This window comes from Camelus dromedarius, unplaced genomic scaffold (genome assembly GCF_036321535.1).
Source record: "Camelus dromedarius isolate mCamDro1 unplaced genomic scaffold, mCamDro1.pat HAP1_SCAFFOLD_20, whole genome shotgun sequence".
NCBI lineage: Eukaryota > Metazoa > Chordata > Mammalia > Artiodactyla > Camelidae > Camelus > Camelus dromedarius.
In genome coordinates this window covers 176,225-188,633 of record NW_026989806.1, presented here as the reverse complement: position 1 = coordinate 188,633, position 12,409 = coordinate 176,225, and the positions used below count along the sequence as shown (strand labels likewise).

The window sequence follows — 12,409 nt, the reverse complement described above, 5'->3', positions numbered from 1 at the left end:
TTTGCTGTCCTAGATTTTCCAACATGGCAATTTTTATACTTCTTCATCAACCATTCCCTTGACTGCTTCTCTTTTAATTCATATGCATAAAAGACTTCACCCAAGGACCAGATAACAAATCAGTTAATAACAGGAAGGATAAGCCTTCAGAACTTGCCAAGCAAAAGGAGAGATTGGTATGCACTAAGGTAAATATGTAAGATGATGTATAATTGAACTTTAAGTGAGTGGCTCACAGTAGTGCTCAAAAAGTTCAAAGAGGAAAGGAAGGCAGATGGAAGTGGTCATGTTTGTGTGTGTTTGTGTGTGTGAGCATGTGTGCTGGGAGAGGAATTGGGTAATGGATGAAGACATCATGCAAGATGGCTGAAGTGTCAGTAACAATCTTTGGATATGAGTTGAGAAAGGGAAATAAAAAGGTGAATTTGGAAATGATGCTTGAGGCCAGAATGTAAAAGTCCCTGAAGGTCAAATTAAGATGTGCTATCATATTTTATGTCTCATATTTCACACCAATTTAAGTGTTGACCCTCTTAGAAATGGTGACTTAGAGAGGAGATGAAGGGTTCCTTTAAAGAAGAAATCTAGACAAACCACAGCACACTGAGGCAATGGTACCCAGCAATTGCATTCCACAAGATTAAGTACATTAGCATTTCTACAGAAAAATAATAATTTATATCACTGTATGTTTCCTACTACGTACAGAGTTAGAAAATAGCTCAGTAACATTGAATTTGAAATATTCAAAGGGTGACCTAGAGAGACACCAAGTAATCTTTTGTGTGGTTGAGTGTGTGTTTCAAAATGTTTCAGTTTTTCCTGACAGTGGCCACTTTTATTAGGTATTTACCTAGAAGCAGATTTGCTGGAATAGGTTTATCTGTATGTTCAGGTTGAAGTGGATACTGACAGATATTTGCTTCTCAGGTGATTGTAGCAATTTACATGCTCATCAGCATTGTAGCATTCTTTATGTGCTCCTGAAAGTTGGGAAGTTCTGAGCCTCAATTCAGTTCTACAAAGGGTAAAATTTTAAGCAATCTCCTTTGTAGTTCTCATGCATACCACATTTTTAGTTATTACCTGTGGTATAGTAAATAAAATATCTGTCCTTTATTTCTGGTACCAGACACAGAACTTCAAAACTCTTGGAATTTCTTGAGTGAGAAGAGTGTCTCTTATGCTAATGAGGTGACTCATGGTAGTGGGCCCCAAGTTAACTTCAGCATGAGGGCTAATCCCAGAAAGACCAGCCACATAATTAGAGGGTTGAAAATTAGGGCCATGCTGAACTCTGGGAAGATGGGAGGAGATGGTGCTGGAGATGGAGATTAATCATGTGTCCAATGATTTAATAAATTATAAAGCCCAAGTAAAAACTCTGGACATCAAACTCAGTGATGCCTTCTGGTTTGTGAATACCCTGACTCCACTTGCAGCCAGTGTCTGAGGTTGGCATACACTAAGTCTGTGTAGTTTATTTGTTGAACAACTTAATGCACTGATTCTAACCTGAGTCTTACATCCAAATCTTGAATCATTCTGGAAGTATAAAGTCTATGAGCTTGTGTCTCTTATGGTGAAGCTTGACATTTCTGTCCATGTAGGGAGATTCAGGAAAGGTATGACTAAACAGTGGGAACATTACTGTGTGGAAAAAGGCATCATCATAGGAAATGAAATCCTCTAACACAACTATTTTCAGTTCAAAGCAAGCCAAAACAAATTGACTATTCCACTTGTGACCTAGGCTGTGAGCATTGGACTCTCCAGTAAGATTTGGTTTCTCCAGTAAGATTAACAAGAGGACAGATGACTGGATAAAGAAGTTGTATATTTATACAATGGAATAATGCACATCCATAAAAAATAATAAAATGATGCCATTTAAAGCAACATGAGTGGACCTGGGGAATATCATTTTAAGTGACGTCAGAAAGAGAAAGAAAAATGCCATATGATATCACTTATATGTAGCATCTAAAAGATAGATGAAATTATTAAAAAAAAAAAGACTCACAGACATAGAAAACAAACTTGTGGTTTCCAGAGGGAGAAGAGAGTGGGAAGGGCTAAATTGAGAGCTTGAGATTTGCAGATATTAATATATATATAAAATATAAACAACAATTCCATACTGTATAGCACAGAGAACTATATTCAATATCTTGTAGTAACTTATCGTGAAGAAGAATATAAAAAAGAATATATGTATGTTAATGTATGACTGAAGCATTATGTTGTACACCAGATATTGACATAACATTGTAAATTAACTATACTTCAATAAATAAATATAAATAAATATATATAGATATATTTTAATTATGCATTAAAATTCAACAATAAACTTTTATTCTCTAAAAGAAAGAGGAGAGTAAGTGGAGAAGCAATTTGAAATGTGTTTTGTATTTCATTATCTCATAATATAAGGACGATTCTAGTCTATAATTAGTAAATAACTTGCAAGGCTTAAACCCAGCAGAGAAAATACTTAAATACTTACTTTTGGGGAATTAGATTTAGACCAAGAGGAAAAAAAAATCTAAAACTGATATTAGACATCCATCAATAAACATTCAAAATAAATTCAGTGTCTTCCAGTATTAGACTGACATGTTCACCTTTATTTCCTAGAATTATATGAATTGTGGGGGAGTGGAATTAAGATAAAACTATGTTGGACTTTGGATGTCTGGCTAAGACATTTTAGTTTTAAGTTTTGTTCACAGGGGAGAGTGGAGAAGTTTTGGAAGGCAGCTATGCTCACCACTATATGCCTTCAAGTGGAGAAGTTTTGATCAGTAGAGGGAAGAGAAGAAATTAGTACCACAGAAAAAGGCATTATCAAGGAAGGTAGAACAAAGATAACTGATGTTCACTGTACATGGCTACCAGACTTTCCATCAGTTCATCCTTTTATTGAAAATTCATAGGATTACACTTATATTTACTTCTTCCCTGCAGAATGTGCTGTCAATTTTTTTAAAAATAAGAAATGCCATGTTAATTTTCAGACAGGTATACAATATCTGTCTGAATATATCATGGAAACATGGAGAATTCTGGCCAATTATTAGTAATTTCAGTATCAAATTTAAGAAAGAGGAGTCAGGAGCAGCCAAGATGGTGGAGTAGAAAGACATTAGTAGCTCACCCTTTCCCACAAATACACCGAGAGACACCCTGGGACCTACCCATTCACTCAGAACACCTACTGAACATTAACAGAACATCTCCTTCTTCAAAAGACAGAATTCACCACAAATCTGGTAGGAAAAAAGTAAAAGGAAAATAGCTTGGGACAAATCCCACAGTGTAGGAGTGACAAAGGAGGATTTGCACTCTTAAACTGGGGGGAAGGGGGGACTCCAAGTCTTGTATCTGTGCAAACTAGCCCTTGGCCCACAAAACAATAAGTAAAATGAGCACTAAATTTCCCTGTGACCTCAGCCTTAGACACAAACCAGCAGGGGATGGGCTGGGAATGGCTGCCAGAGCCAAGTGATGGACTGGGGCCAACTGCACAGAGGCAATCTCAGGGGGCTGAAGTATGCTATGAACTATGTCTGGGAGGGTATAGAGAACAGAACAGCCTGAGTTCCCCATAAAATTAAAAAAAAGAAAGCAATACTTCTGGTGTGCATTGCAGGGAGGAGCACAATGAGGCTGGGCCATAGCCTTTGTCTACACAGGCCTGTGGCACCATTGCTGGTGTGTTCTTAGGAGAAGAGAGGCAGGGCTCCACCACAACCACCATATCCCTTAGTGTGCAGCTCCCAGGCAGAGGTGGAATTGAAACACAAATTCATGTCTAGAGGCTCCACAACTTCACAGGCAGGGCTGAAATTTGTTTACAACTCCAAGCAAAGGGGGCCATTTTGCTATGCAGGTGCCTTTGCGGACCCACACCTCTAAGACAATTGGGCAAGGACTAGAGTTCTGGTACAGAGTGAGGGTGAGTGCTGGTGTGGCCATTTTCTGTGAGCCCACCTACCCTGAGTGGATGCAGCACTCAGAGTAGTTCTGACCAAGTTGCATGACCTGTGGGAGTCTAGGAAGAGTGAGCAGAATTTGCAAAGTGGGGTGATTGAAGGGGCAGCATTTGGGACTTGGCATGGTGCTGATCTGGTAGCATGAATGTAGTCACTGAGTGCTGGAAGCCCTACTGGTGTAGGCATCTAAGACAAGTGAGCATAGTTTGTGTATCAGGGAAAGTGCAGGTGCAGTGTTTGCTGCTGGGGATGTCACTGACCTGATAGAGCATCACCAACCAAGTGTGTGACCCAGAATTCAGTGGAATTGGGGGCAGAGAACCTGGGGGACACCAGAGCAGCAGACTGACATTCCTGTCACTAAAGCTAGGACAAGGTCAGTGTCAAGAAAAAGTACTTAAAGTGCTCCAACCCCACCTATTATGCACCAGAGTTCAGAACCAGGTCTGGAAGCCTCACTCCCAACAAAAAGGAAACAGACTCAGTCCCTGACAGAGATATGACAACCACAGAACAAAAAGGAGACCACACTAAAAAACCAGAGAAGGCTCTGGTCACCACAACACCAGCCACATATCTAATCAAAAGGAAAACAGATAACACACATGGAAGAAAGACATGGCTACCATCCATACTAAAAACAGACATAGCGAAAAAATTATTAGGGGTGCGCAGTCTACACAGGAACACATCCTCTTCAAAAAAAAAAAAAATCCCTTGAAGGACAGAGAAGATAACTGATACTTCATAATACATAGTGCCAGAGAGATATAAGTAAAATGAAGAAGGAGGGGAATGATTCTCAATTAAAAGAACAATAGAAATCCCCAGAAAGAACAGTCAATGAAATACATCTGAATAGTCTACTAGATCATGACTTCAAAACTGGAGGGATGAAAGCACTGAAAGAAATAAAAGAGACTATAAATAGAGAGAGAGAACATTATGAAAAGGAAATTGAAACTATAAAGAGGCGATAATTAAAAACATAATACTCAATGGCTATGAAAAGAGCCAAGCTATAGGCAGTCAAAAGCAGACTAGACAATGCAGAAGAATGAATAAGTGACTTAGAAGACATGATAGGAGAAGTCACCCTATAAGAACAGCAGACAGAAAAGCAGGAAGAAAAAAAAGGGAACAATGAAAGCAATATAAGGGATCTATGGGATAATATATAACATTCCAACCTATGCATAAGAGTGGTCACAGAAGGAGAAGAAAAGGCAAAAGAGATTGAAAAGGTATTTGAAGAAATCATGACTGAGAATATCCCAAACCTAAAGAAGCAATCAAATATCCAAGTACAGGAAGCACAGAGAGTACTCAAGAAGAAGAACCCAAATAGACCTACACCAAGACATATTAAAATTAAGATGGTGAAAGTTAAAGATAAAGAAATGATACTAAAGGCTGCAAGAGAAAAATGAATTGTTAGTTATAAGAAAAACCCCATAAGGCTATCTGTTGGTTTCCCTTCACCAACACTGCTGGCCAGAAGGGAGTGGCAATATATATTAAAAGTTCTGAATGAGAGAAAGCTGCAAACTAGGATAATTTATGCAGTAAGGCTGTACTTTAGAATAGAAAGAGAAAGAATTTCACAGACAAGCAAAAACTAAAAGAATTCAGCAATACTAAGCCTATGATAAAGTAAATAATGAAAGGTTTACTCTAAATAGAAAATAAGCAGAGGAGAAGGGCAAAGATGGTGGAGTAGAAGGACACTTGTAGCTCACCCTCTCCCAAAAATACACCAAGACTGATATCCATGAACCCACCCATCCAAACAGAAAAATTGCTGAACTTTGACAGAACATTGCCTTCTTCAAAAGACAAAATACATTGCCAATCGAGTAGGAGAAAAGGAAAAAAAAAAGGAAGAGAAAGGAAAATAGTGGGGAAACGGTCCTGCAGGGAGAGAGTGACAAAAAAGAAATAGCCTTCATTTGCTGGTTCTCATTCACTCCAAAGTAGAGGTCAGTGGGATGGAGGGGGAACTTCCAAGGCTTGGATCTGGATGGTATGGCCTTTGACTGACAGAACTAAGTTAAGTGGGCACAAAGGATCCCTGTAATCCCCAGGCATAGACATCAACCAGCAGTGTTGGGACAGGACAGGCTTCCAGAGCCAGGAAAAGGACATGGGCCAACTGTACAGAGGCAAGCTTGGGGGACTTCAATGAGCTGTGTGCCATAGCTAGGGGGATATACAGATCAGAAAAGCCTGGGTCCCTTATAAAATACACACATACACACACACACAAAGCTACACTGCAGGTGTGCCCTAGGGAGAGGGGCACTGTAGCATTTGTCTCTACAGACCCATGGCACCATTATTTGTGTATCCTTGGGAGAAGAGAGGCAGGGCTTAACAACAACAACCATATTCTCCAGTGTGCAGCTCCCAAGTGAAAGTGGGGTTGAAACCTGAAGCTATACCTAGGGTTCGGCAATCTCATAGGTGAGACTGAGATTTGTTTACAGCCCCAGGCACAGGGAATCTTTCTGCAAAGGTGCCTCTGTGGACTCTTGCTTCTAAGACAAATGAATAAGAAGAAGAGATTTGGCACAGAGCAGGGACAAGGGCTAGTGAGGCCATTTTCCCTGATCCAGGGACATGACTGGTGGGCCTCTAGAACCAGTGAGTGGAATTCAGGCAGCAGGGTGAGGATAGGGTCGGTGACAACAACAGAACAAAAAGGAGGCCCCACTAAACAGCCAGGGCATGCTCTTGCCACCAGAACACTGGCCAAATCCCCAACCAAATTAATAACAGGCAAAAAGGAAGGAAGGAAGACTTGGCAACTACCTGTGAGTAAGAAAGAACTCTCAACAAAATTATAAGGGAACAGTCTATAGAGAAATATATCCATATTTTCTATAATTTTTACTTTTTAAAAATATTTTATTCATTAATAACAAAATTTTTCTTTAAAATATTTTTATTAATTTTAAATTGATTTCAACTTGATTTTTATTTGTTTTGTTCTTCTGTTATTGATTATACACTGTTTTCAATTTTTTTATTTTACATTTCTCTTTTATAGTTTTATTTCTGCATCCACTTCAGATAAATAAATTAATAAATAAAACCTTTCAGGACCAGAGTAGATAACTGATACTTTATAATCCATAGTGCCAGAGAAAGATAAGAAAAGTAAAGAAGCCAAGAATCACTCCCAATTAAAAGAACAAGAGAAATTCCCTGAAAGAATAATCAATAAAACAGACTTTGGTAGTCTACTACATCATTATTTCAAAAAATGACTGATCACAGTACAGAAGGAAATGAAACAAATTGTGCCTAGGGACAGAGAATTTGTCAAAAAAAGAAATTAACACTATAAAGAGGAGCCACATAAAATTGGAAAACCCATTTATTGAAATGAGAGCTAGTGGGCTAGATAATGCAGAGGAATGAATAAGTGAGTTAGAAGACAGGAAAACAAAATCACCCAATCAGAACAGCAGAGAGAGAGAAAAAAAATCAATGAAAACAATATAAGTGATATATGGTATAATATAAAGTGTGTCAATGTATGCATAATTGGGGTCCCAGAAGGAGAAGAAAGAACAAAAGGGATTGAAAAGGCATTTAAAGAAAAACATAACTGAAAACTCCCCAAACCTAAAGAAGCAATCAGATATCCAAGTACAGGAAGCACAGAGGGTCCAAAACAAGAAGAAACCAAACATAACCACACCAAGACATATTATAATCAGGATGGCCAGGTTTCTACTGAAAGGAAAAAGAACATAATTGGAAAGACGATAACTACAATGAATAACAACAGGATAAACACGAAATTGTAAGAGAGACGTCTAAATCATTAAGAGTGGGAGAAGGGAGCAAGAAAATTAAGAGTATTTTTCTTTTCTTTTTCTTTTTTTGTTTTTGGCAGGATGGTTTGAACTTATATCACTATCTGTTTAAAACAAACATATATAGTAATGGGCTAGTATATATATATATAAAAGAGTAACCACATGACAAAAACTAACAACGGAGACACACACAAAATAAAACAGAGATAATACAAGGAAAATTATCAAACCGCAAAAAGAAAAAGAAAAAAAAAAACCAAAGAGGAAATACCAAATCAACTGCAAAACTAAGTTCAAAATGGCAATAAATACAAGTCTATCAATGATTACTGTAAATGTCAATGGACTAAATGCTCCAATCAAAAGGCAGAGTGGTATATTGGAAAATAAAACAAGAACATGCTGTATGCTGTATACAAGATACACACTTTAGGGAGAAGAAGAGACATAGAGTGAGAATGAGAGGATGGAAAATGATATTCCATGCAAATGGAAAAAAAAAAAAACAAAGTAGGACTAGCAATACTGATTACAGACAAAATAACTTAAAAACTAAAGCCATAAATAATGATAAGCAGGGCACTATATAATGATTGAAGGCAAAATGCAAGATGAGGATAGTATACATGTTAACATACAAGAACAAAACATAGGAGAACCTAAATACATAAAGTGAATACTAACAAATATAAAGAGAGAAATCTATGGGAACACAATCATAGTAGGAGATTTTAACACCCCATTCACATCACTTGACAGGTTTTCCTGACAGAAAGATAAAGGCAAAACAGCAACTAAATGATACAATAGAACAATTAGACTTGGTTGATATTTTCAGAATATTACATCCCCAAAAATTACAATATACATTCTTTCCAGTGCACATGGAACACTTTCTAGGATGGATCATGCACTTGGGCACAAAAGAAGACTCAACAATTTTAGGAAGATAGTAATTCTTTTAAGCATTTTTTTCTGAACACAATGCCATGAAACTAGAAATCAACTACAGCAAAACGTAGGAGAAAAAAATGACAGGATAATGATTAAATAATATGATACTAAGAAACCAATGGGTCAATGTTAAATTCAAAGAAGAAATTAAAAAAATACTTTGAGACAAATGACAAAAATCACAACCACACAAAATCTATGGGATGCAGCAAAAGCAGTCCTAAGAAGAAAGTTCATAGCAATAAAGGCCTTCCTCAAAAAAGATAAACAATCTGAAATAAGCAACCTAACCAACCAACTAAAAGAATTAGAAAAAGAAGAGCAAACAAAACCTAAAGTCAGCAGAAGGAAGAAAACAATAATGATCAGGGAGGAAATAAATAGAGATTTAAAAAACAATAGAAAAAGTCAATCAAATGAAGAGATGGTTTTTTGAAAGAGTAAATAAAACTGACAAACCTCAGGCCTAGCTCACAAAGAAGAGAAAAGACAGAGCACAAATAATTAAAATAGGATAGGAAAATGGAGAAATTACAACTAATACCACAGAAATTCAAAATATCATATGAGAATACTGTGAACAACTTTATGGAAAATAAATGAATAACCTTGAAGAAATGGACAAGTTTCTGGAAATATACAGCCCACAAAGATTGAATCAAGAAGAAATTGACCACTAGAACAAACCGATCACTAGAAATGAAATTGAATAAGTATTAAAAAATGAACAGAGTATTTACATAATCTCAGAATATTTACATAATCTCAAATTAATAGATGCTAAAAACAGTGGGTGAAGTCTTGCTGAAGAACAGAATATTTACATAATCTCAAGTTACTGGTTAGTCACAAAGGAAAAAAGAACTTTATAGGGAAGAAACCTAATAGACACCACCTAGTGAATTGATGAACTTAGGCATCACCCATAAATGGAAAAATTGATATCTTGTGCCATCTAAAATAACACCTTTGGAAGAACATAGCATCACTGATGCTTGTTGTGCTCCTGCTAAGAATACATGACATGGAACTAGTCATGAGGCAATATCAGAAAAATATAAAATGGACACTATAAAATTAATGATATATGTTCTTCAAAAATCATAAGATCATGAAAGAAAAGAAATGCTGAAAATTGTTCCATACTAAAGGAGAATAAAAGTACAAATCAAATGAATGTTATTTTTCAATATCTGAGCACAGATATTAGATATTATAGATATAATATTAGACATTTAACTCTTATAAGAACAAAAAATCATGATAAAAATTTTAAAGGAAGATATGCAAATGTTTCATCTAATAGAAAATAATATGAGAGAACTTACTTTAAAAAAAAGGAATGGAAAACATGAAGTTGAAAAGTATAACTGAATTTAAAAAATTGCTGGAGAAATGATAATGCCAAGAGAATGACAGAGAAGACACTTACTTGGAGAAAATATTTTCAAAAAGCACATCTGATAAAGGAGTATTATCTTCAATATACACAAAACACTTAAAACTCAACAGTGAAACAAAAATACCTGATTAAATGTAGCCAAAAGTCATTAACAGACATCTCACCAAAGAAAATACACAGAAGGCAAATAAGCATATAAAAAAATGTTCCACATCATATGTCGTTAGGCAAATGGAAACAAACATATTAGAACACCCCAAATTCAGGACACAGACAACACCAAACCCTGGTGAGGATGTGGATCTATAGCACTTCTTATTCACTGCTGATGGGAATGCAAGATGGTAGGGAATCTGTGGAAGACAGTTTGTCAACTTCTTAAAAGGCTAAACACTCATGCACAATATAATCCAGCAGTTGCACTCCTTGGTATTTACCAGAAGGAGTTGAAAACTTATGTCCACACAAAAAACAATATATAGATGTTTAGAGCAGCTTTATCCATCATATCCAAATCTTGGAAGCAACCAAGATGCTCTTCATTAGGTAATGGATAAATAAACTGTGGTACAGCTGGACAATAGAATAATACTCTATCCTAAAAACAAATGAGCCATCAAGGTATGAAAAGACATGGAAGAAATTTGAATGCCTTTTTTTTTTTTGAATGGCTATTACTAAGTGAAAGAAGCCAATTGGAAAAGGCTACATATTGTATGATTTCAACTATGTGACAACCTAGAAAATGCAAAACCATATGAACAGTAAAAAGATTGGTGGTTGCCAGGGATTTTGGGTGGGAGAGCTGAATAGGCAAGCAATGAAGATTTTGAAGCTGGTGAAAATACTCCACTTGATACTATAATAATGGATGTATGTCATTACACATTTGTCCAAATCCACAGAATGCACACCAAGAGTGAAACTTAATAAAAACCATGAGCTTCAGGTGATAAAGATGTGTCATTATTGGTTCATCAACAGTAACAGATAGAAACGTCCCCCACCAGAGTGGCCTAATAGGGAAGGCTGTGCAAGTATGGGGACAGGGCATATGGGCAATCTCTGTACCTTCCTCTCAGTTTTGATGTGAACATAAAACTGCTCTTGGAAAACATCTATTTAAAGTTTTCCTAGTCATAACCACAGAGAATCTATGCTTTGCAGGAAAATCAGTCCTAGGAGGGAAGCTCATAATAATACAGGACTTCCTCAAAAAAGAAGAACAATCTCAAATAAAAATTCTAACCTACTAGCTAAAACCAAGAGCAAACAAAAGCAAGTCAGCAGAAGAAAGAAAATAAGAAAGATCACGGAGGAAATAAATAAAGATTAAAAAACAATGGAAAAAATCAATCAAACCAAGAGCTGGTTTTCTGAAAGAGTAAACAAAATTGACAGATCTCTGGCCAAGCTCATGAAGAAGAGAAAAGAGAGAGCAGAAATAAACAAAATAAGAAAGGAAAATGGAGAAATTACAAACAATACCACAAAATACACAATGTAATATGAGAATACTATGAACAACTATAAGGACACAAAGTGGATAACCTAGAAGAAATGGACAAGTTTCTGGAAACATAGAGTCCACCAAGACTGAATGAAGAAAAATTGACCACTTGAACAAACCAATCAGGAGAAATCAAATTGAATTAGAAATAAAGGCTTACCTAGAAACAAAAGTCCACGACCAGAAGGCTTCACTGAGGAATTCGATCAAACATACAGAGAACTCATACAGTCCTTCTTGAACACTTCCAGTAGACTGAAAAAGAGAGAGTACCCCCAAACTCATTCTATGAAGCCACCGTTTGCCTGATACCAGAAACAAAGGTACTACCAAAAAACAACATTACATACTAATACCACTGGTGATCATAGATGCAAAACTCCTCACCAAAATATTAGCAGAGTCCAACAGCACATAAAAGAGATCATACACCATGATCAATTTGGATTCATCCCAGGAACACAAGGATGCTGCACCATACATGAATCAATCAATGTAATGCATCACAACAAGAGAAAAACACACACACACACACACACACACACACACAATCATCTCAATAGATGCAGAAAAATCATTTGATAAAATTCAACACTAATTTATGATAAAACACATTACCAAAGTGGTTATGGAGGGAACATAGCTCAACATAATAAAAGCTTTTTTTTTTAACTTTTAAAAATTGAGTTATAGTCATTTTACAATGTTGTGTCACATT

The 12,409-nt window shown here is 36.4% G+C and overlaps 1 protein-coding gene across 1 annotated transcript in view; it reads right to left on the bottom strand.

Moving 5' to 3' along the window:
- LOC135320810 (uncharacterized) overlaps positions 1-12,409 on the bottom strand; it is a 70,210-nt gene that overhangs the window by 16,974 nt on the left and 40,827 nt on the right. Inside the window, exon 15 of the mRNA XM_064483878.1 lies at positions 11,852-11,946. The gene's annotated coding sequence lies outside the window, so the exon portion shown is untranslated. The remainder of the gene's footprint in view (positions 1-11,851; positions 11,947-12,409) is intronic.